Source organism: Musa acuminata, unplaced genomic scaffold, assembly GCF_036884655.1.
Source record: "Musa acuminata AAA Group cultivar baxijiao unplaced genomic scaffold, Cavendish_Baxijiao_AAA HiC_scaffold_1049, whole genome shotgun sequence".
In the NCBI taxonomy this organism is placed as follows: domain Eukaryota; kingdom Viridiplantae; phylum Streptophyta; class Magnoliopsida; order Zingiberales; family Musaceae; genus Musa; species Musa acuminata.
In genome coordinates this window covers 138154-154825 of record NW_027021263.1, presented here as the reverse complement: position 1 = coordinate 154825, position 16672 = coordinate 138154, and the positions used below count along the sequence as shown (strand labels likewise).

The following is a 16672-nucleotide window of genomic DNA, read 5'->3' as shown; positions in this document are numbered from 1 at the left end:
GCTTAAAGGAGAGTTTTAAGTAAGTCTTTTGGCCGCTCGGGGCGCAAAAAGGAGTGCAACACGAGGACTTCCCAGGGGGTCACCCATCCTAGTACTACTCTCGCCCAAGCACGCTTAACTTCGGAGTTCTGATGGGATCCGGTGCTTTAGTGCTGGTATGATCGCACTCGTTTTGTGTGCGTCGTCCCTCGCCTTTGTGCACGTCGCGGACGGCGCATATCGACGACCGGAGCCCATTGCGCGCCCCGAAACCTCTCGAACGATCTCGGAATCGCCATCGTCGGATCTCTCCGATGCCCACGAGGCCGACCGCGTACCGGACACGGCAAGCGCGCGCCGAAACCATCGGGACTTTCTCGAACGAACTCGGAATCGCTATTGCGGCCCCATTCCGGAAAGCTCTCTCCGAGCCCCACGAGACTGACTGCGTAGCGGTCACGGCGAATTCCGAGGCCCAAAACCATCGCCTCGGAGGTCGACGGGAGAGGTTTTGGCCGCTCGGGGCGCAAAAAGGAGTGCAACACGAGGACTTCCCATGGGGTCACCCATCCTGGAACCATACATGTCTGATCATTGTATGTTTACGAAGAAATTTTTAGATGATGACTTCATTTACATGTTACTGACACATTTACTGTTGGCCATGATGCTGGAAAAATTGAAAAGCTTAAAGGAGAGTTTTAAGTAAGTCTTTTGGCCGCTCGGGGCGCAAAAAGGAGTGCAACACGAGGACTTCCCAGGGGGTCACCCATCCTAGTACTACTCTCGCCCAAGCACGCTTAACTTCGGAGTTCTGATGGGATCCGGTGCTTTAGTGCTGGTATGATCGCACTCGTTTTGTGTGCGTCGTCCCTCGCCTTTGTGCACGTCGCGGACGGCGCATATCGACGACCGGAGCCCATTGCGCGCCCCGAAACCTCTCGAACGATCTCGGAATCGCCATCGTCGGATCTCTCCGATGCCCACGAGGCCGACCGCGTACCGGACACGGCAAGCGCGCGCCGAAACCATCGGGACTTTCTCGAACGAACTCGGAATCGCTATTGCGGCCCCATTCCGGAAAGCTCTCTCCGAGCCCCACGAGACTGACTGCGTAGCGGTCACGGCGAATTCCGAGGCCCAAAACCATCGCCTCGGAGGTCGACGGGAGAGGTTTTGGCCGCTCGGGGCGCAAAAAGGAGTGCAACACGAGGACTTCCCATGGGGTCACCCATCCTGGAACCATACATGTCTGATCATTGTATGTTTACGAAGAAATTTTTAGATGATGACTTCATTTACATGTTACTGACACATTTACTGTTGGCCATGATGCTGGAAAAATTGAAAAGCTTAAAGGAGAGTTTTAAGTAAGTCTTTTGGCCGCTCGGGGCGCAAAAAGGAGTGCAACACGAGGACTTCCCAGGGGGTCACCCATCCTAGTACTACTCTCGCCCAAGCACGCTTAACTTCGGAGTTCTGATGGGATCCGGTGCTTTAGTGCTGGTATGATCGCACTCGTTTTGTGTGCGTCGTCCCTCGCCTTTGTGCACGTCGCGGACGGCGCATATCGACGACCGGAGCCCATTGCGCGCCCCGAAACCTCTCGAACGATCTCGGAATCGCCATCGTCGGATCTCTCCGATGCCCACGAGGCCGACCGCGTACCGGACACGGCAAGCGCGCGCCGAAACCATCGGGACTTTCTCGAACGAACTCGGAATCGCTATTGCGGCCCCATTCCGGAAAGCTCTCTCCGAGCCCCACGAGACTGACTGCGTAGCGGTCACGGCGAATTCCGAGGCCCAAAACCATCGCCTCGGAGGTCGACGGGAGAGGTTTTGGCCGCTCGGGGCGCAAAAAGGAGTGCAACACGAGGACTTCCCATGGGGTCACCCATCCTGGAACCATACATGTCTGATCATTGTATGTTTACGAAGAAATTTTTAGATGATGACTTCATTTACATGTTACTGACACATTTACTGTTGGCCATGATGCTGGAAAAATTGAAAAGCTTAAAGGAGAGTTTTAAGTAAGTCTTTTGGCCGCTCGGGGCGCAAAAAGGAGTGCAACACGAGGACTTCCCAGGGGGTCACCCATCCTAGTACTACTCTCGCCCAAGCACGCTTAACTTCGGAGTTCTGATGGGATCCGGTGCTTTAGTGCTGGTATGATCGCACTCGTTTTGTGTGCGTCGTCCCTCGCCTTTGTGCACGTCGCGGACGGCGCATATCGACGACCGGAGCCCATTGCGCGCCCCGAAACCTCTCGAACGATCTCGGAATCGCCATCGTCGGATCTCTCCGATGCCCACGAGGCCGACCGCGTACCGGACACGGCAAGCGCGCGCCGAAACCATCGGGACTTTCTCGAACGAACTCGGAATCGCTATTGCGGCCCCATTCCGGAAAGCTCTCTCCGAGCCCCACGAGACTGACTGCGTAGCGGTCACGGCGAATTCCGAGGCCCAAAACCATCGCCTCGGAGGTCGACGGGAGAGGTTTTGGCCGCTCGGGGCGCAAAAAGGAGTGCAACACGAGGACTTCCCATGGGGTCACCCATCCTGGAACCATACATGTCTGATCATTGTATGTTTACGAAGAAATTTTTAGATGATGACTTCATTTACATGTTACTGACACATTTACTGTTGGCCATGATGCTGGAAAAATTGAAAAGCTTAAAGGAGAGTTTTAAGTAAGTCTTTTGGCCGCTCGGGGCGCAAAAAGGAGTGCAACACGAGGACTTCCCAGGGGGTCACCCATCCTAGTACTACTCTCGCCCAAGCACGCTTAACTTCGGAGTTCTGATGGGATCCGGTGCTTTAGTGCTGGTATGATCGCACTCGTTTTGTGTGCGTCGTCCCTCGCCTTTGTGCACGTCGCGGACGGCGCATATCGACGACCGGAGCCCATTGCGCGCCCCGAAACCTCTCGAACGATCTCGGAATCGCCATCGTCGGATCTCTCCGATGCCCACGAGGCCGACCGCGTACCGGACACGGCAAGCGCGCGCCGAAACCATCGGGACTTTCTCGAACGAACTCGGAATCGCTATTGCGGCCCCATTCCGGAAAGCTCTCTCCGAGCCCCACGAGACTGACTGCGTAGCGGTCACGGCGAATTCCGAGGCCCAAAACCATCGCCTCGGAGGTCGACGGGAGAGGTTTTGGCCGCTCGGGGCGCAAAAAGGAGTGCAACACGAGGACTTCCCATGGGGTCACCCATCCTGGAACCATACATGTCTGATCATTGTATGTTTACGAAGAAATTTTTAGATGATGACTTCATTTACATGTTACTGACACATTTACTGTTGGCCATGATGCTGGAAAAATTGAAAAGCTTAAAGGAGAGTTTTAAGTAAGTCTTTTGGCCGCTCGGGGCGCAAAAAGGAGTGCAACACGAGGACTTCCCATGGGGTCACCCATCCTAGTACTACTCTCGCCCAAGCACGCTTAACTTCGGAGTTCTGATGGGATCCGGTGCTTTAGTGCTGGTATGATCGCACTCGTTTTGTGTGCGTCGTCCCTCGCCTTTGTGCACGTCGCGGACGGCGCATATCGACGACCGGAGCCCATTGCGCGCCCCGAAACCTCTCGAACGATCTCGGAATCGCCATCGTCGGATCTCTCCGATGCCCACGAGGCCGACCGCGTACCGGACACGGCAAGCGCGCGCCGAAACCATCGGGACTTTCTCGAACGAACTCGGAATCGCTATTGCGGCCCCATTCCGGAAAGCTCTCTCCGAGCCCCACGAGACTGACTGCGTAGCGGTCACGGCGAATTCCGAGGCCCAAAACCATCGCCTCGGAGGTCGACGGGAGAGGTTTTGGCCGCTCGGGGCGCAAAAAGGAGTGCAACACGAGGACTTCCCATGGGGTCACCCATCCTGGAACCATACATGTCTGATCATTGTATGTTTACGAAGAAATTTTTAGATGATGACTTCATTTACATGTTACTGACACATTTACTGTTGGCCATGATGCTGGAAAAATTGAAAAGCTTAAAGGAGAGTTTTAAGTAAGTCTTTTGGCCGCTCGGGGCGCAAAAAGGAGTGCAACACGAGGACTTCCCAGGGGGTCACCCATCCTAGTACTACTCTCGCCCAAGCACGCTTAACTTCGGAGTTCTGATGGGATCCGGTGCTTTAGTGCTGGTATGATCGCACTCGTTTTGTGTGCGTCGTCCCTCGCCTTTGTGCACGTCGCGGACGGCGCATATCGACGACCGGAGCCCATTGCGCGCCCCGAAACCTCTCGAACGATCTCGGAATCGCCATCGTCGGATCTCTCCGATGCCCACGAGGCCGACCGCGTACCGGACACGGCAAGCGCGCGCCGAAACCATCGGGACTTTCTCGAACGAACTCGGAATCGCTATTGCGGCCCCATTCCGGAAAGCTCTCTCCGAGCCCCACGAGACTGACTGCGTAGCGGTCACGGCGAATTCCGAGGCCCAAAACCATCGCCTCGGAGGTCGACGGGAGAGGTTTTGGCCGCTCGGGGCGCAAAAAGGAGTGCAACACGAGGACTTCCCATGGGGTCACCCATCCTGGAACCATACATGTCTGATCATTGTATGTTTACGAAGAAATTTTTAGATGATGACTTCATTTACATGTTACTGACACATTTACTGTTGGCCATGATGCTGGAAAAATTGAAAAGCTTAAAGGAGAGTTTTAAGTAAGTCTTTTGGCCGCTCGGGGCGCAAAAAGGAGTGCAACACGAGGACTTCCCAGGGGGTCACCCATCCTAGTACTACTCTCGCCCAAGCACGCTTAACTTCGGAGTTCTGATGGGATCCGGTGCTTTAGTGCTGGTATGATCGCACTCGTTTTGTGTGCGTCGTCCCTCGCCTTTGTGCACGTCGCGGACGGCGCATATCGACGACCGGAGCCCATTGCGCGCCCCGAAACCTCTCGAACGATCTCGGAATCGCCATCGTCGGATCTCTCCGATGCCCACGAGGCCGACCGCGTACCGGACACGGCAAGCGCGCGCCGAAACCATCGGGACTTTCTCGAACGAACTCGGAATCGCTATTGCGGCCCCATTCCGGAAAGCTCTCTCCGAGCCCCACGAGACTGACTGCGTAGCGGTCACGGCGAATTCCGAGGCCCAAAACCATCGCCTCGGAGGTCGACGGGAGAGGTTTTGGCCGCTCGGGGCGCAAAAAGGAGTGCAACACGAGGACTTCCCATGGGGTCACCCATCCTGGAACCATACATGTCTGATCATTGTATGTTTACGAAGAAATTTTTAGATGATGACTTCATTTACATGTTACTGACACATTTACTGTTGGCCATGATGCTGGAAAAATTGAAAAGCTTAAAGGAGAGTTTTAAGTAAGTCTTTTGGCCGCTCGGGGCGCAAAAAGGAGTGCAACACGAGGACTTCCCAGGGGGTCACCCATCCTAGTACTACTCTCGCCCAAGCACGCTTAACTTCGGAGTTCTGATGGGATCCGGTGCTTTAGTGCTGGTATGATCGCACTCGTTTTGTGTGCGTCGTCCCTCGCCTTTGTGCACGTCGCGGACGGCGCATATCGACGACCGGAGCCCATTGCGCGCCCCGAAACCTCTCGAACGATCTCGGAATCGCCATCGTCGGATCTCTCCGATGCCCACGAGGCCGACCGCGTACCGGACACGGCAAGCGCGCGCCGAAACCATCGGGACTTTCTCGAACGAACTCGGAATCGCTATTGCGGCCCCATTCCGGAAAGCTCTCTCCGAGCCCCACGAGACTGACTGCGTAGCGGTCACGGCGAATTCCGAGGCCCAAAACCATCGCCTCGGAGGTCGACGGGAGAGGTTTTGGCCGCTCGGGGCGCAAAAAGGAGTGCAACACGAGGACTTCCCATGGGGTCACCCATCCTGGAACCATACATGTCTGATCATTGTATGTTTACGAAGAAATTTTTAGATGATGACTTCATTTACATGTTACTGACACATTTACTGTTGGCCATGATGCTGGAAAAATTGAAAAGCTTAAAGGAGAGTTTTAAGTAAGTCTTTTGGCCGCTCGGGGCGCAAAAAGGAGTGCAACACGAGGACTTCCCAGGGGGTCACCCATCCTAGTACTACTCTCGCCCAAGCACGCTTAACTTCGGAGTTCTGATGGGATCCGGTGCTTTAGTGCTGGTATGATCGCACTCGTTTTGTGTGCGTCGTCCCTCGCCTTTGTGCACGTCGCGGACGGCGCATATCGACGACCGGAGCCCATTGCGCGCCCCGAAACCTCTCGAACGATCTCGGAATCGCCATCGTCGGATCTCTCCGATGCCCACGAGGCCGACCGCGTACCGGACACGGCAAGCGCGCGCCGAAACCATCGGGACTTTCTCGAACGAACTCGGAATCGCTATTGCGGCCCCATTCCGGAAAGCTCTCTCCGAGCCCCACGAGACTGACGGCGTAGCGGTCACGGCGAATTCCGAGGCCCAAAACCATCGCCTCGGAGGTCGACGGGAGAGGTTTTGGCCGCTCGGGGCGCAAAAAGGAGTGCAACACGAGGACTTCCCATGGGGTCACCCATCCTGGAACCATACATGTCTGATCATTGTATGTTTACGAAGAAATTTTTAGATGATGACTTCATTTACATGTTACTGACACATTTACTGTTGGCCATGATGCTGGAAAAATTGAAAAGCTTAAAGGAGAGTTTTAAGTAAGTCTTTTGGCCGCTCGGGGCGCAAAAAGGAGTGCAACACGAGGACTTCCCAGGGGGTCACCCATCCTAGTACTACTCTCGCCCAAGCACGCTTAACTTCGGAGTTCTGATGGGATCCGGTGCTTTAGTGCTGGTATGATCGCACTCGTTTTGTGTGCGTCGTCCCTCGCCTTTGTGCACGTCGCGGACGGCGCATATCGACGACCGGAGCCCATTGCGCGCCCCGAAACCTCTCGAACGATCTCGGAATCGCCATCGTCGGATCTCTCCGATGCCCACGAGGCCGACCGCGTACCGGACACGGCAAGCGCGCGCCGAAACCATCGGGACTTTCTCGAACGAACTCGGAATCGCTATTGCGGCCCCATTCCGGAAAGCTCTCTCCGAGCCCCACGAGACTGACTGCGTAGCGGTCACGGCGAATTCCGAGGCCCAAAACCATCGCCTCGGAGGTCGACGGGAGAGGTTTTGGCCGCTCGGGGCGCAAAAAGGAGTGCAACACGAGGACTTCCCATGGGGTCACCCATCCTGGAACCATACATGTCTGATCATTGTATGTTTACGAAGAAATTTTTAGATGATGACTTCATTTACATGTTACTGACACATTTACTGTTGGCCATGATGCTGGAAAAATTGAAAAGCTTAAAGGAGAGTTTTAAGTAAGTCTTTTGGCCGCTCGGGGCGCAAAAAGGAGTGCAACACGAGGACTTCCCAGGGGGTCACCCATCCTAGTACTACTCTCGCCCAAGCACGCTTAACTTCGGAGTTCTGATGGGATCCGGTGCTTTAGTGCTGGTATGATCGCACTCGTTTTGTGTGCGTCGTCCCTCGCCTTTGTGCACGTCGCGGACGGCGCATATCGACGACCGGAGCCCATTGCGCGCCCCGAAACCTCTCGAACGATCTCGGAATCGCCATCGTCGGATCTCTCCGATGCCCACGAGGCCGACCGCGTACCGGACACGGCAAGCGCGCGCCGAAACCATCGGGACTTTCTCGAACGAACTCGGAATCGCTATTGCGGCCCCATTCCGGAAAGCTCTCTCCGAGCCCCACGAGACTGACTGCGTAGCGGTCACGGCGAATTCCGAGGCCCAAAACCATCGCCTCGGAGGTCGACGGGAGAGGTTTTGGCCGCTCGGGGCGCAAAAAGGAGTGCAACACGAGGACTTCCCATGGGGTCACCCATCCTGGAACCATACATGTCTGATCATTGTATGTTTACGAAGAAATTTTTAGATGATGACTTCATTTACATGTTACTGACACATTTACTGTTGGCCATGATGCTGGAAAAATTGAAAAGCTTAAAGGAGAGTTTTAAGTAAGTCTTTTGGCCGCTCGGGGCGCAAAAAGGAGTGCAACACGAGGACTTCCCAGGGGGTCACCCATCCTAGTACTACTCTCGCCCAAGCACGCTTAACTTCGGAGTTCTGATGGGATCCGGTGCTTTAGTGCTGGTATGATCGCACTCGTTTTGTGTGCGTCGTCCCTCGCCTTTGTGCACGTCGCGGACGGCGCATATCGACGACCGGAGCCCATTGCGCGCCCCGAAACCTCTCGAACGATCTCGGAATCGCCATCGTCGGATCTCTCCGATGCCCACGAGGCCGACCGCGTACCGGACACGGCAAGCGCGCGCCGAAACCATCGGGACTTTCTCGAACGAACTCGGAATCGCTATTGCGGCCCCATTCCGGAAAGCTCTCTCCGAGCCCCACGAGACTGACTGCGTAGCGGTCACGGCGAATTCCGAGGCCCAAAACCATCGCCTCGGAGGTCGACGGGAGAGGTTTTGGCCGCTCGGGGCGCAAAAAGGAGTGCAACACGAGGACTTCCCATGGGGTCACCCATCCTGGAACCATACATGTCTGATCATTGTATGTTTACGAAGAAATTTTTAGATGATGACTTCATTTACATGTTACTGACACATTTACTGTTGGCCATGATGCTGGAAAAATTGAAAAGCTTAAAGGAGAGTTTTAAGTAAGTCTTTTGGCCGCTCGGGGCGCAAAAAGGAGTGCAACACGAGGACTTCCCAGGGGGTCACCCATCCTAGTACTACTCTCGCCCAAGCACGCTTAACTTCGGAGTTCTGATGGGATCCGGTGCTTTAGTGCTGGTATGATCGCACTCGTTTTGTGTGCGTCGTCCCTCGCCTTTGTGCACGTCGCGGACGGCGCATATCGACGACCGGAGCCCATTGCGCGCCCCGAAACCTCTCGAACGATCTCGGAATCGCCATCGTCGGATCTCTCCGATGCCCACGAGGCCGACCGCGTACCGGACACGGCAAGCGCGCGCCGAAACCATCGGGACTTTCTCGAACGAACTCGGAATCGCTATTGCGGCCCCATTCCGGAAAGCTCTCTCCGAGCCCCACGAGACTGACTGCGTAGCGGTCACGGCGAATTCCGAGGCCCAAAACCATCGCCTCGGAGGTCGACGGGAGAGGTTTTGGCCGCTCGGGGCGCAAAAAGGAGTGCAACACGAGGACTTCCCATGGGGTCACCCATCCTGGAACCATACATGTCTGATCATTGTATGTTTACGAAGAAATTTTTAGATGATGACTTCATTTACATGTTACTGACACATTTACTGTTGGCCATGATGCTGGAAAAATTGAAAAGCTTAAAGGAGAGTTTTAAGTAAGTCTTTTGGCCGCTCGGGGCGCAAAAAGGAGTGCAACACGAGGACTTCCCAGGGGGTCACCCATCCTAGTACTACTCTCGCCCAAGCACGCTTAACTTCGGAGTTCTGATGGGATCCGGTGCTTTAGTGCTGGTATGATCGCACTCGTTTTGTGTGCGTCGTCCCTCGCCTTTGTGCACGTCGCGGACGGCGCATATCGACGACCGGAGCCCATTGCGCGCCCCGAAACCTCTCGAACGATCTCGGAATCGCCATCGTCGGATCTCTCCGATGCCCACGAGGCCGACCGCGTACCGGACACGGCAAGCGCGCGCCGAAACCATCGGGACTTTCTCGAACGAACTCGGAATCGCTATTGCGGCCCCATTCCGGAAAGCTCTCTCCGAGCCCCACGAGACTGACTGCGTAGCGGTCACGGCGAATTCCGAGGCCCAAAACCATCGCCTCGGAGGTCGACGGGAGAGGTTTTGGCCGCTCGGGGCGCAAAAAGGAGTGCAACACGAGGACTTCCCATGGGGTCACCCATCCTGGAACCATACATGTCTGATCATTGTATGTTTACGAAGAAATTTTTAGATGATGACTTCATTTACATGTTACTGACACATTTACTGTTGGCCATGATGCTGGAAAAATTGAAAAGCTTAAAGGAGAGTTTTAAGTAAGTCTTTTGGCCGCTCGGGGCGCAAAAAGGAGTGCAACACGAGGACTTCCCAGGGGGTCACCCATCCTAGTACTACTCTCGCCCAAGCACGCTTAACTTCGGAGTTCTGATGGGATCCGGTGCTTTAGTGCTGGTATGATCGCACTCGTTTTGTGTGCGTCGTCCCTCGCCTTTGTGCACGTCGCGGACGGCGCATATCGACGACCGGAGCCCATTGCGCGCCCCGAAACCTCTCGAACGATCTCGGAATCGCCATCGTCGGATCTCTCCGATGCCCACGAGGCCGACCGCGTACCGGACACGGCAAGCGCGCGCCGAAACCATCGGGACTTTCTCGAACGAACTCGGAATCGCTATTGCGGCCCCATTCCGGAAAGCTCTCTCCGAGCCCCACGAGACTGACTGCGTAGCGGTCACGGCGAATTCCGAGGCCCAAAACCATCGCCTCGGAGGTCGACGGGAGAGGTTTTGGCCGCTCGGGGCGCAAAAAGGAGTGCAACACGAGGACTTCCCATGGGGTCACCCATCCTGGAACCATACATGTCTGATCATTGTATGTTTACGAAGAAATTTTTAGATGATGACTTCATTTACATGTTACTGACACATTTACTGTTGGCCATGATGCTGGAAAAATTGAAAAGCTTAAAGGAGAGTTTTAAGTAAGTCTTTTGGCCGCTCGGGGCGCAAAAAGGAGTGCAACACGAGGACTTCCCAGGGGGTCACCCATCCTAGTACTACTCTCGCCCAAGCACGCTTAACTTCGGAGTTCTGATGGGATCCGGTGCTTTAGTGCTGGTATGATCGCACTCGTTTTGTGTGCGTCGTCCCTCGCCTTTGTGCACGTCGCGGACGGCGCATATCGACGACCGGAGCCCATTGCGCGCCCCGAAACCTCTCGAACGATCTCGGAATCGCCATCGTCGGATCTCTCCGATGCCCACGAGGCCGACCGCGTACCGGACACGGCAAGCGCGCGCCGAAACCATCGGGACTTTCTCGAACGAACTCGGAATCGCTATTGCGGCCCCATTCCGGAAAGCTCTCTCCGAGCCCCACGAGACTGACTGCGTAGCGGTCACGGCGAATTCCGAGGCCCAAAACCATCGCCTCGGAGGTCGACGGGAGAGGTTTTGGCCGCTCGGGGCGCAAAAAGGAGTGCAACACGAGGACTTCCCATGGGGTCACCCATCCTGGAACCATACATGTCTGATCATTGTATGTTTACGAAGAAATTTTTAGATGATGACTTCATTTACATGTTACTGACACATTTACTGTTGGCCATGATGCTGGAAAAATTGAAAAGCTTAAAGGAGAGTTTTAAGTAAGTCTTTTGGCCGCTCGGGGCGCAAAAAGGAGTGCAACACGAGGACTTCCCAGGGGGTCACCCATCCTAGTACTACTCTCGCCCAAGCACGCTTAACTTCGGAGTTCTGATGGGATCCGGTGCTTTAGTGCTGGTATGATCGCACTCGTTTTGTGTGCGTCGTCCCTCGCCTTTGTGCACGTCGCGGACGGCGCATATCGACGACCGGAGCCCATTGCGCGCCCCGAAACCTCTCGAACGATCTCGGAATCGCCATCGTCGGATCTCTCCGATGCCCACGAGGCCGACCGCGTACCGGACACGGCAAGCGCGCGCCGAAACCATCGGGACTTTCTCGAACGAACTCGGAATCGCTATTGCGGCCCCATTCCGGAAAGCTCTCTCCGAGCCCCACGAGACTGACTGCGTAGCGGTCACGGCGAATTCCGAGGCCCAAAACCATCGCCTCGGAGGTCGACGGGAGAGGTTTTGGCCGCTCGGGGCGCAAAAAGGAGTGCAACACGAGGACTTCCCATGGGGTCACCCATCCTGGAACCATACATGTCTGATCATTGTATGTTTACGAAGAAATTTTTAGATGATGACTTCATTTACATGTTACTGACACATTTACTGTTGGCCATGATGCTGGAAAAATTGAAAAGCTTAAAGGAGAGTTTTAAGTAAGTCTTTTGGCCGCTCGGGGCGCAAAAAGGAGTGCAACACGAGGACTTCCCAGGGGGTCACCCATCCTAGTACTACTCTCGCCCAAGCACGCTTAACTTCGGAGTTCTGATGGGATCCGGTGCTTTAGTGCTGGTATGATCGCACTCGTTTTGTGTGCGTCGTCCCTCGCCTTTGTGCACGTCGCGGACGGCGCATATCGACGACCGGAGCCCATTGCGCGCCCCGAAACCTCTCGAACGATCTCGGAATCGCCATCGTCGGATCTCTCCGATGCCCACGAGGCCGACCGCGTACCGGACACGGCAAGCGCGCGCCGAAACCATCGGGACTTTCTCGAACGAACTCGGAATCGCTATTGCGGCCCCATTCCGGAAAGCTCTCTCCGAGCCCCACGAGACTGACTGCGTAGCGGTCACGGCGAATTCCGAGGCCCAAAACCATCGCCTCGGAGGTCGACGGGAGAGGTTTTGGCCGCTCGGGGCGCAAAAAGGAGTGCAACACGAGGACTTCCCATGGGGTCACCCATCCTGGAACCATACATGTCTGATCATTGTATGTTTACGAAGAAATTTTTAGATGATGACTTCATTTACATGTTACTGACACATTTACTGTTGGCCATGATGCTGGAAAAATTGAAAAGCTTAAAGGAGAGTTTTAAGTAAGTCTTTTGGCCGCTCGGGGCGCAAAAAGGAGTGCAACACGAGGACTTCCCAGGGGGTCACCCATCCTAGTACTACTCTCGCCCAAGCACGCTTAACTTCGGAGTTCTGATGGGATCCGGTGCTTTAGTGCTGGTATGATCGCACTCGTTTTGTGTGCGTCGTCCCTCGCCTTTGTGCACGTCGCGGACGGCGCATATCGACGACCGGAGCCCATTGCGCGCCCCGAAACCTCTCGAACGATCTCGGAATCGCCATCGTCGGATCTCTCCGATGCCCACGAGGCCGACCGCGTACCGGCACGGCAAGCGCGCGCCGAAACCATCGGGACTTTCTCGAACGAACTCGGAATCGCTATTGCGGCCCCATTCCGGAAAGCTCTCTCCGAGCCCCACGAGACTGACTGCGTAGCGGTCACGGCGAATTCCGAGGCCCAAAACCATCGCCTCGGAGGTCGACGGGAGAGGTTTTGGCCGCTCGGGGCGCAAAAAGGAGTGCAACACGAGGACTTCCCATGGGGTCACCCATCCTGGAACCATACATGTCTGATCATTGTATGTTTACGAAGAAATTTTTAGATGATGACTTCATTTACATGTTACTGACACATTTACTGTTGGCCATGATGCTGGAAAAATTGAAAAGCTTAAAGGAGAGTTTTAAGTAAGTCTTTTGGCCGCTCGGGGCGCAAAAAGGAGTGCAACACGAGGACTTCCCATGGGGTCACCCATCCTAGTACTACTCTCGCCCAAGCACGCTTAACTTCGGAGTTCTGATGGGATCCGGTGCTTTAGTGCTGGTATGATCGCACTCGTTTTGTGTGCGTCGTCCCTCGCCTTTGTGCACGTCGCGGACGGCGCATATCGACGACCGGAGCCCATTGCGCGCCCCGAAACCTCTCGAACGATCTCGGAATCGCCATCGTCGGATCTCTCCGATGCCCACGAGGCCGACCGCGTACCGGACACGGCAAGCGCGCGCCGAAACCATCGGGACTTTCTCGAACGAACTCGGAATCGCTATTGCGGCCCCATTCCGGAAAGCTCTCTCCGAGCCCCACGAGACTGACTGCGTAGCGGTCACGGCGAATTCCGAGGCCCAAAACCATCGCCTCGGAGGTCGACGGGAGAGGTTTTGGCCGCTCGGGGCGCAAAAAGGAGTGCAACACGAGGACTTCCCATGGGGTCACCCATCCTGGAACCATACATGTCTGATCATTGTATGTTTACGAAGAAATTTTTAGATGATGACTTCATTTACATGTTACTGACACATTTACTGTTGGCCATGATGCTGGAAAAATTGAAAAGCTTAAAGGAGAGTTTTAAGTAAGTCTTTTGGCCGCTCGGGGCGCAAAAAGGAGTGCAACACGAGGACTTCCCAGGGGGTCACCCATCCTAGTACTACTCTCGCCCAAGCACGCTTAACTTCGGAGTTCTGATGGGATCCGGTGCTTTAGTGCTGGTATGATCGCACTCGTTTTGTGTGCGTCGTCCCTCGCCTTTGTGCACGTCGCGGACGGCGCATATCGACGACCGGAGCCCATTGCGCGCCCCGAAACCTCTCGAACGATCTCGGAATCGCCATCGTCGGATCTCTCCGATGCCCACGAGGCCGACCGCGTACCGGACACGGCAAGCGCGCGCCGAAACCATCGGGACTTTCTCGAACGAACTCGGAATCGCTATTGCGGCCCCATTCCGGAAAGCTCTCTCCGAGCCCCACGAGACTGACTGCGTAGCGGTCACGGCGAATTCCGAGGCCCAAAACCATCGCCTCGGAGGTCGACGGGAGAGGTTTTGGCCGCTCGGGGCGCAAAAAGGAGTGCAACACGAGGACTTCCCATGGGGTCACCCATCCTGGAACCATACATGTCTGATCATTGTATGTTTACGAAGAAATTTTTAGATGATGACTTCATTTACATGTTACTGACACATTTACTGTTGGCCATGATGCTGGAAAAATTGAAAAGCTTAAAGGAGAGTTTTAAGTAAGTCTTTTGGCCGCTCGGGGCGCAAAAAGGAGTGCAACACGAGGACTTCCCAGGGGGTCACCCATCCTAGTACTACTCTCGCCCAAGCACGCTTAACTTCGGAGTTCTGATGGGATCCGGTGCTTTAGTGCTGGTATGATCGCACTCGTTTTGTGTGCGTCGTCCCTCGCCTTTGTGCACGTCGCGGACGGCGCATATCGACGACCGGAGCCCATTGCGCGCCCCGAAACCTCTCGAACGATCTCGGAATCGCCATCGTCGGATCTCTCCGATGCCCACGAGGCCGACCGCGTACCGGACACGGCAAGCGCGCGCCGAAACCATCGGGACTTTCTCGAACGAACTCGGAATCGCTATTGCGGCCCCATTCCGGAAAGCTCTCTCCGAGCCCCACGAGACTGACTGCGTAGCGGTCACGGCGAATTCCGAGGCCCAAAACCATCGCCTCGGAGGTCGACGGGAGAGGTTTTGGCCGCTCGGGGCGCAAAAAGGAGTGCAACACGAGGACTTCCCATGGGGTCACCCATCCTGGAACCATACATGTCTGATCATTGTATGTTTACGAAGAAATTTTTAGATGATGACTTCATTTACATGTTACTGACACATTTACTGTTGGCCATGATGCTGGAAAAATTGAAAAGCTTAAAGGAGAGTTTTAAGTAAGTCTTTTGGCCGCTCGGGGCGCAAAAAGGAGTGCAACACGAGGACTTCCCAGGGGGTCACCCATCCTAGTACTACTCTCGCCCAAGCACGCTTAACTTCGGAGTTCTGATGGGATCCGGTGCTTTAGTGCTGGTATGATCGCACTCGTTTTGTGTGCGTCGTCCCTCGCCTTTGTGCACGTCGCGGACGGCGCATATCGACGACCGGAGCCCATTGCGCGCCCCGAAACCTCTCGAACGATCTCGGAATCGCCATCGTCGGATCTCTCCGATGCCCACGAGGCCGACCGCGTACCGGACACGGCAAGCGCGCGCCGAAACCATCGGGACTTTCTCGAACGAACTCGGAATCGCTATTGCGGCCCCATTCCGGAAAGCTCTCTCCGAGCCCCACGAGACTGACTGCGTAGCGGTCACGGCGAATTCCGAGGCCCAAAACCATCGCCTCGGAGGTCGACGGGAGAGGTTTTGGCCGCTCGGGGCGCAAAAAGGAGTGCAACACGAGGACTTCCCATGGGGTCACCCATCCTGGAACCATACATGTCTGATCATTGTATGTTTACGAAGAAATTTTTAGATGATGACTTCATTTACATGTTACTGACACATTTACTGTTGGCCATGATGCTGGAAAAATTGAAAAGCTTAAAGGAGAGTTTTAAGTAAGTCTTTTGGCCGCTCGGGGCGCAAAAAGGAGTGCAACACGAGGACTTCCCAGGGGGTCACCCATCCTAGTACTACTCTCGCCCAAGCACGCTTAACTTCGGAGTTCTGATGGGATCCGGTGCTTTAGTGCTGGTATGATCGCACTCGTTTTGTGTGCGTCGTCCCTCGCCTTTGTGCACGTCGCGGACGGCGCATATCGACGACCGGAGCCCATTGCGCGCCCCGAAACCTCTCGAACGATCTCGGAATCGCCATCGTCGGATCTCTCCGATGCCCACGAGGCCGACCGCGTACCGGACACGGCAAGCGCGCGCCGAAACCATCGGGACTTTCTCGAACGAACTCGGAATCGCTATTGCGGCCCCATTCCGGAAAGCTCTCTCCGAGCCCCACGAGACTGACTGCGTAGCGGTCACGGCGAATTCCGAGGCCCAAAACCATCGCCTCGGAGGTCGACGGGAGAGGTTTTGGCCGCTCGGGGCGCAAAAAGGAGTGCAACACGAGGACTTCCCATGGGGTCACCCATCCTGGAACCATACATGTCTGATCATTGTATGTTTACGAAGAAATTTTTAGATGATGACTTCATTTACATGTTACTGACACATTTACTGTTGGCCATGATGCTGGAAAAATTGAAAAGCTTAAAGGAGAGTTTTAAGTAAGTCTTTTGGCCGCTCGGGGCGCAAA

The 16672-nt window shown here is 55.2% G+C and overlaps 25 non-coding genes across 25 annotated transcripts; all 25 read right to left on the bottom strand.

Annotated features, from left to right (window-relative positions):
* Positions 1–50: 50 nt before the first annotated feature.
* Positions 51–169, bottom strand: LOC135665815 (5S ribosomal RNA). Its single transcript, XR_010509508.1, has one exon. It is a non-coding gene; the product is annotated as a 5S ribosomal RNA (ribosomal RNA).
* A 546-nt stretch (positions 170–715) lies between these two features.
* Positions 716–834, bottom strand: LOC135665814 (5S ribosomal RNA). The gene has a single exon (XR_010509507.1). It is a non-coding gene; the product is annotated as a 5S ribosomal RNA (ribosomal RNA).
* Positions 835–1380: 546 nt separating this feature from the next.
* Positions 1381–1499, bottom strand: LOC135665813 (5S ribosomal RNA). Its single transcript, XR_010509506.1, has one exon. It is a non-coding gene; the product is annotated as a 5S ribosomal RNA (ribosomal RNA).
* A 546-nt stretch (positions 1500–2045) lies between these two features.
* On the bottom strand, positions 2046–2164 carry LOC135665812 (5S ribosomal RNA). Its single transcript, XR_010509505.1, has one exon. It is a non-coding gene; the product is annotated as a 5S ribosomal RNA (ribosomal RNA).
* Positions 2165–2710: 546 nt separating this feature from the next.
* Positions 2711–2829, bottom strand: LOC135665811 (5S ribosomal RNA). Its single transcript, XR_010509504.1, has one exon. It is a non-coding gene; the product is annotated as a 5S ribosomal RNA (ribosomal RNA).
* Positions 2830–3375: 546 nt separating this feature from the next.
* On the bottom strand, positions 3376–3494 carry LOC135665886 (5S ribosomal RNA). The gene has a single exon (XR_010509579.1). It is a non-coding gene; the product is annotated as a 5S ribosomal RNA (ribosomal RNA).
* Positions 3495–4040: 546 nt separating this feature from the next.
* On the bottom strand, positions 4041–4159 carry LOC135665810 (5S ribosomal RNA). The gene has a single exon (XR_010509503.1). It is a non-coding gene; the product is annotated as a 5S ribosomal RNA (ribosomal RNA).
* A 546-nt stretch (positions 4160–4705) lies between these two features.
* Positions 4706–4824, bottom strand: LOC135665809 (5S ribosomal RNA). Its single transcript, XR_010509502.1, has one exon. It is a non-coding gene; the product is annotated as a 5S ribosomal RNA (ribosomal RNA).
* A 546-nt stretch (positions 4825–5370) lies between these two features.
* Positions 5371–5489, bottom strand: LOC135665808 (5S ribosomal RNA). Its single transcript, XR_010509501.1, has one exon. It is a non-coding gene; the product is annotated as a 5S ribosomal RNA (ribosomal RNA).
* Positions 5490–6035: 546 nt separating this feature from the next.
* On the bottom strand, positions 6036–6154 carry LOC135665807 (5S ribosomal RNA). The gene has a single exon (XR_010509500.1). It is a non-coding gene; the product is annotated as a 5S ribosomal RNA (ribosomal RNA).
* Positions 6155–6700: 546 nt separating this feature from the next.
* LOC135665806 (5S ribosomal RNA) lies at positions 6701–6819 on the bottom strand. The gene has a single exon (XR_010509499.1). It is a non-coding gene; the product is annotated as a 5S ribosomal RNA (ribosomal RNA).
* Positions 6820–7365: 546 nt separating this feature from the next.
* On the bottom strand, positions 7366–7484 carry LOC135665804 (5S ribosomal RNA). Its single transcript, XR_010509497.1, has one exon. It is a non-coding gene; the product is annotated as a 5S ribosomal RNA (ribosomal RNA).
* A 546-nt stretch (positions 7485–8030) lies between these two features.
* On the bottom strand, positions 8031–8149 carry LOC135665803 (5S ribosomal RNA). Its single transcript, XR_010509496.1, has one exon. It is a non-coding gene; the product is annotated as a 5S ribosomal RNA (ribosomal RNA).
* Positions 8150–8695: 546 nt separating this feature from the next.
* Positions 8696–8814, bottom strand: LOC135665802 (5S ribosomal RNA). Its single transcript, XR_010509495.1, has one exon. It is a non-coding gene; the product is annotated as a 5S ribosomal RNA (ribosomal RNA).
* Positions 8815–9360: 546 nt separating this feature from the next.
* On the bottom strand, positions 9361–9479 carry LOC135665801 (5S ribosomal RNA). Its single transcript, XR_010509494.1, has one exon. It is a non-coding gene; the product is annotated as a 5S ribosomal RNA (ribosomal RNA).
* A 546-nt stretch (positions 9480–10025) lies between these two features.
* Positions 10026–10144, bottom strand: LOC135665800 (5S ribosomal RNA). The gene has a single exon (XR_010509493.1). It is a non-coding gene; the product is annotated as a 5S ribosomal RNA (ribosomal RNA).
* A 546-nt stretch (positions 10145–10690) lies between these two features.
* On the bottom strand, positions 10691–10809 carry LOC135665799 (5S ribosomal RNA). Its single transcript, XR_010509492.1, has one exon. It is a non-coding gene; the product is annotated as a 5S ribosomal RNA (ribosomal RNA).
* Positions 10810–11355: 546 nt separating this feature from the next.
* LOC135665798 (5S ribosomal RNA) lies at positions 11356–11474 on the bottom strand. The gene has a single exon (XR_010509491.1). It is a non-coding gene; the product is annotated as a 5S ribosomal RNA (ribosomal RNA).
* Positions 11475–12020: 546 nt separating this feature from the next.
* On the bottom strand, positions 12021–12139 carry LOC135665797 (5S ribosomal RNA). Its single transcript, XR_010509490.1, has one exon. It is a non-coding gene; the product is annotated as a 5S ribosomal RNA (ribosomal RNA).
* A 546-nt stretch (positions 12140–12685) lies between these two features.
* Positions 12686–12804, bottom strand: LOC135665796 (5S ribosomal RNA). Its single transcript, XR_010509489.1, has one exon. It is a non-coding gene; the product is annotated as a 5S ribosomal RNA (ribosomal RNA).
* Positions 12805–13349: 545 nt separating this feature from the next.
* LOC135665885 (5S ribosomal RNA) lies at positions 13350–13468 on the bottom strand. Its single transcript, XR_010509578.1, has one exon. It is a non-coding gene; the product is annotated as a 5S ribosomal RNA (ribosomal RNA).
* A 546-nt stretch (positions 13469–14014) lies between these two features.
* LOC135665795 (5S ribosomal RNA) lies at positions 14015–14133 on the bottom strand. Its single transcript, XR_010509488.1, has one exon. It is a non-coding gene; the product is annotated as a 5S ribosomal RNA (ribosomal RNA).
* Positions 14134–14679: 546 nt separating this feature from the next.
* Positions 14680–14798, bottom strand: LOC135665793 (5S ribosomal RNA). The gene has a single exon (XR_010509486.1). It is a non-coding gene; the product is annotated as a 5S ribosomal RNA (ribosomal RNA).
* A 546-nt stretch (positions 14799–15344) lies between these two features.
* On the bottom strand, positions 15345–15463 carry LOC135665792 (5S ribosomal RNA). Its single transcript, XR_010509485.1, has one exon. It is a non-coding gene; the product is annotated as a 5S ribosomal RNA (ribosomal RNA).
* Positions 15464–16009: 546 nt separating this feature from the next.
* LOC135665791 (5S ribosomal RNA) lies at positions 16010–16128 on the bottom strand. The gene has a single exon (XR_010509484.1). It is a non-coding gene; the product is annotated as a 5S ribosomal RNA (ribosomal RNA).
* Positions 16129–16672: the final 544 nt, after the last annotated feature.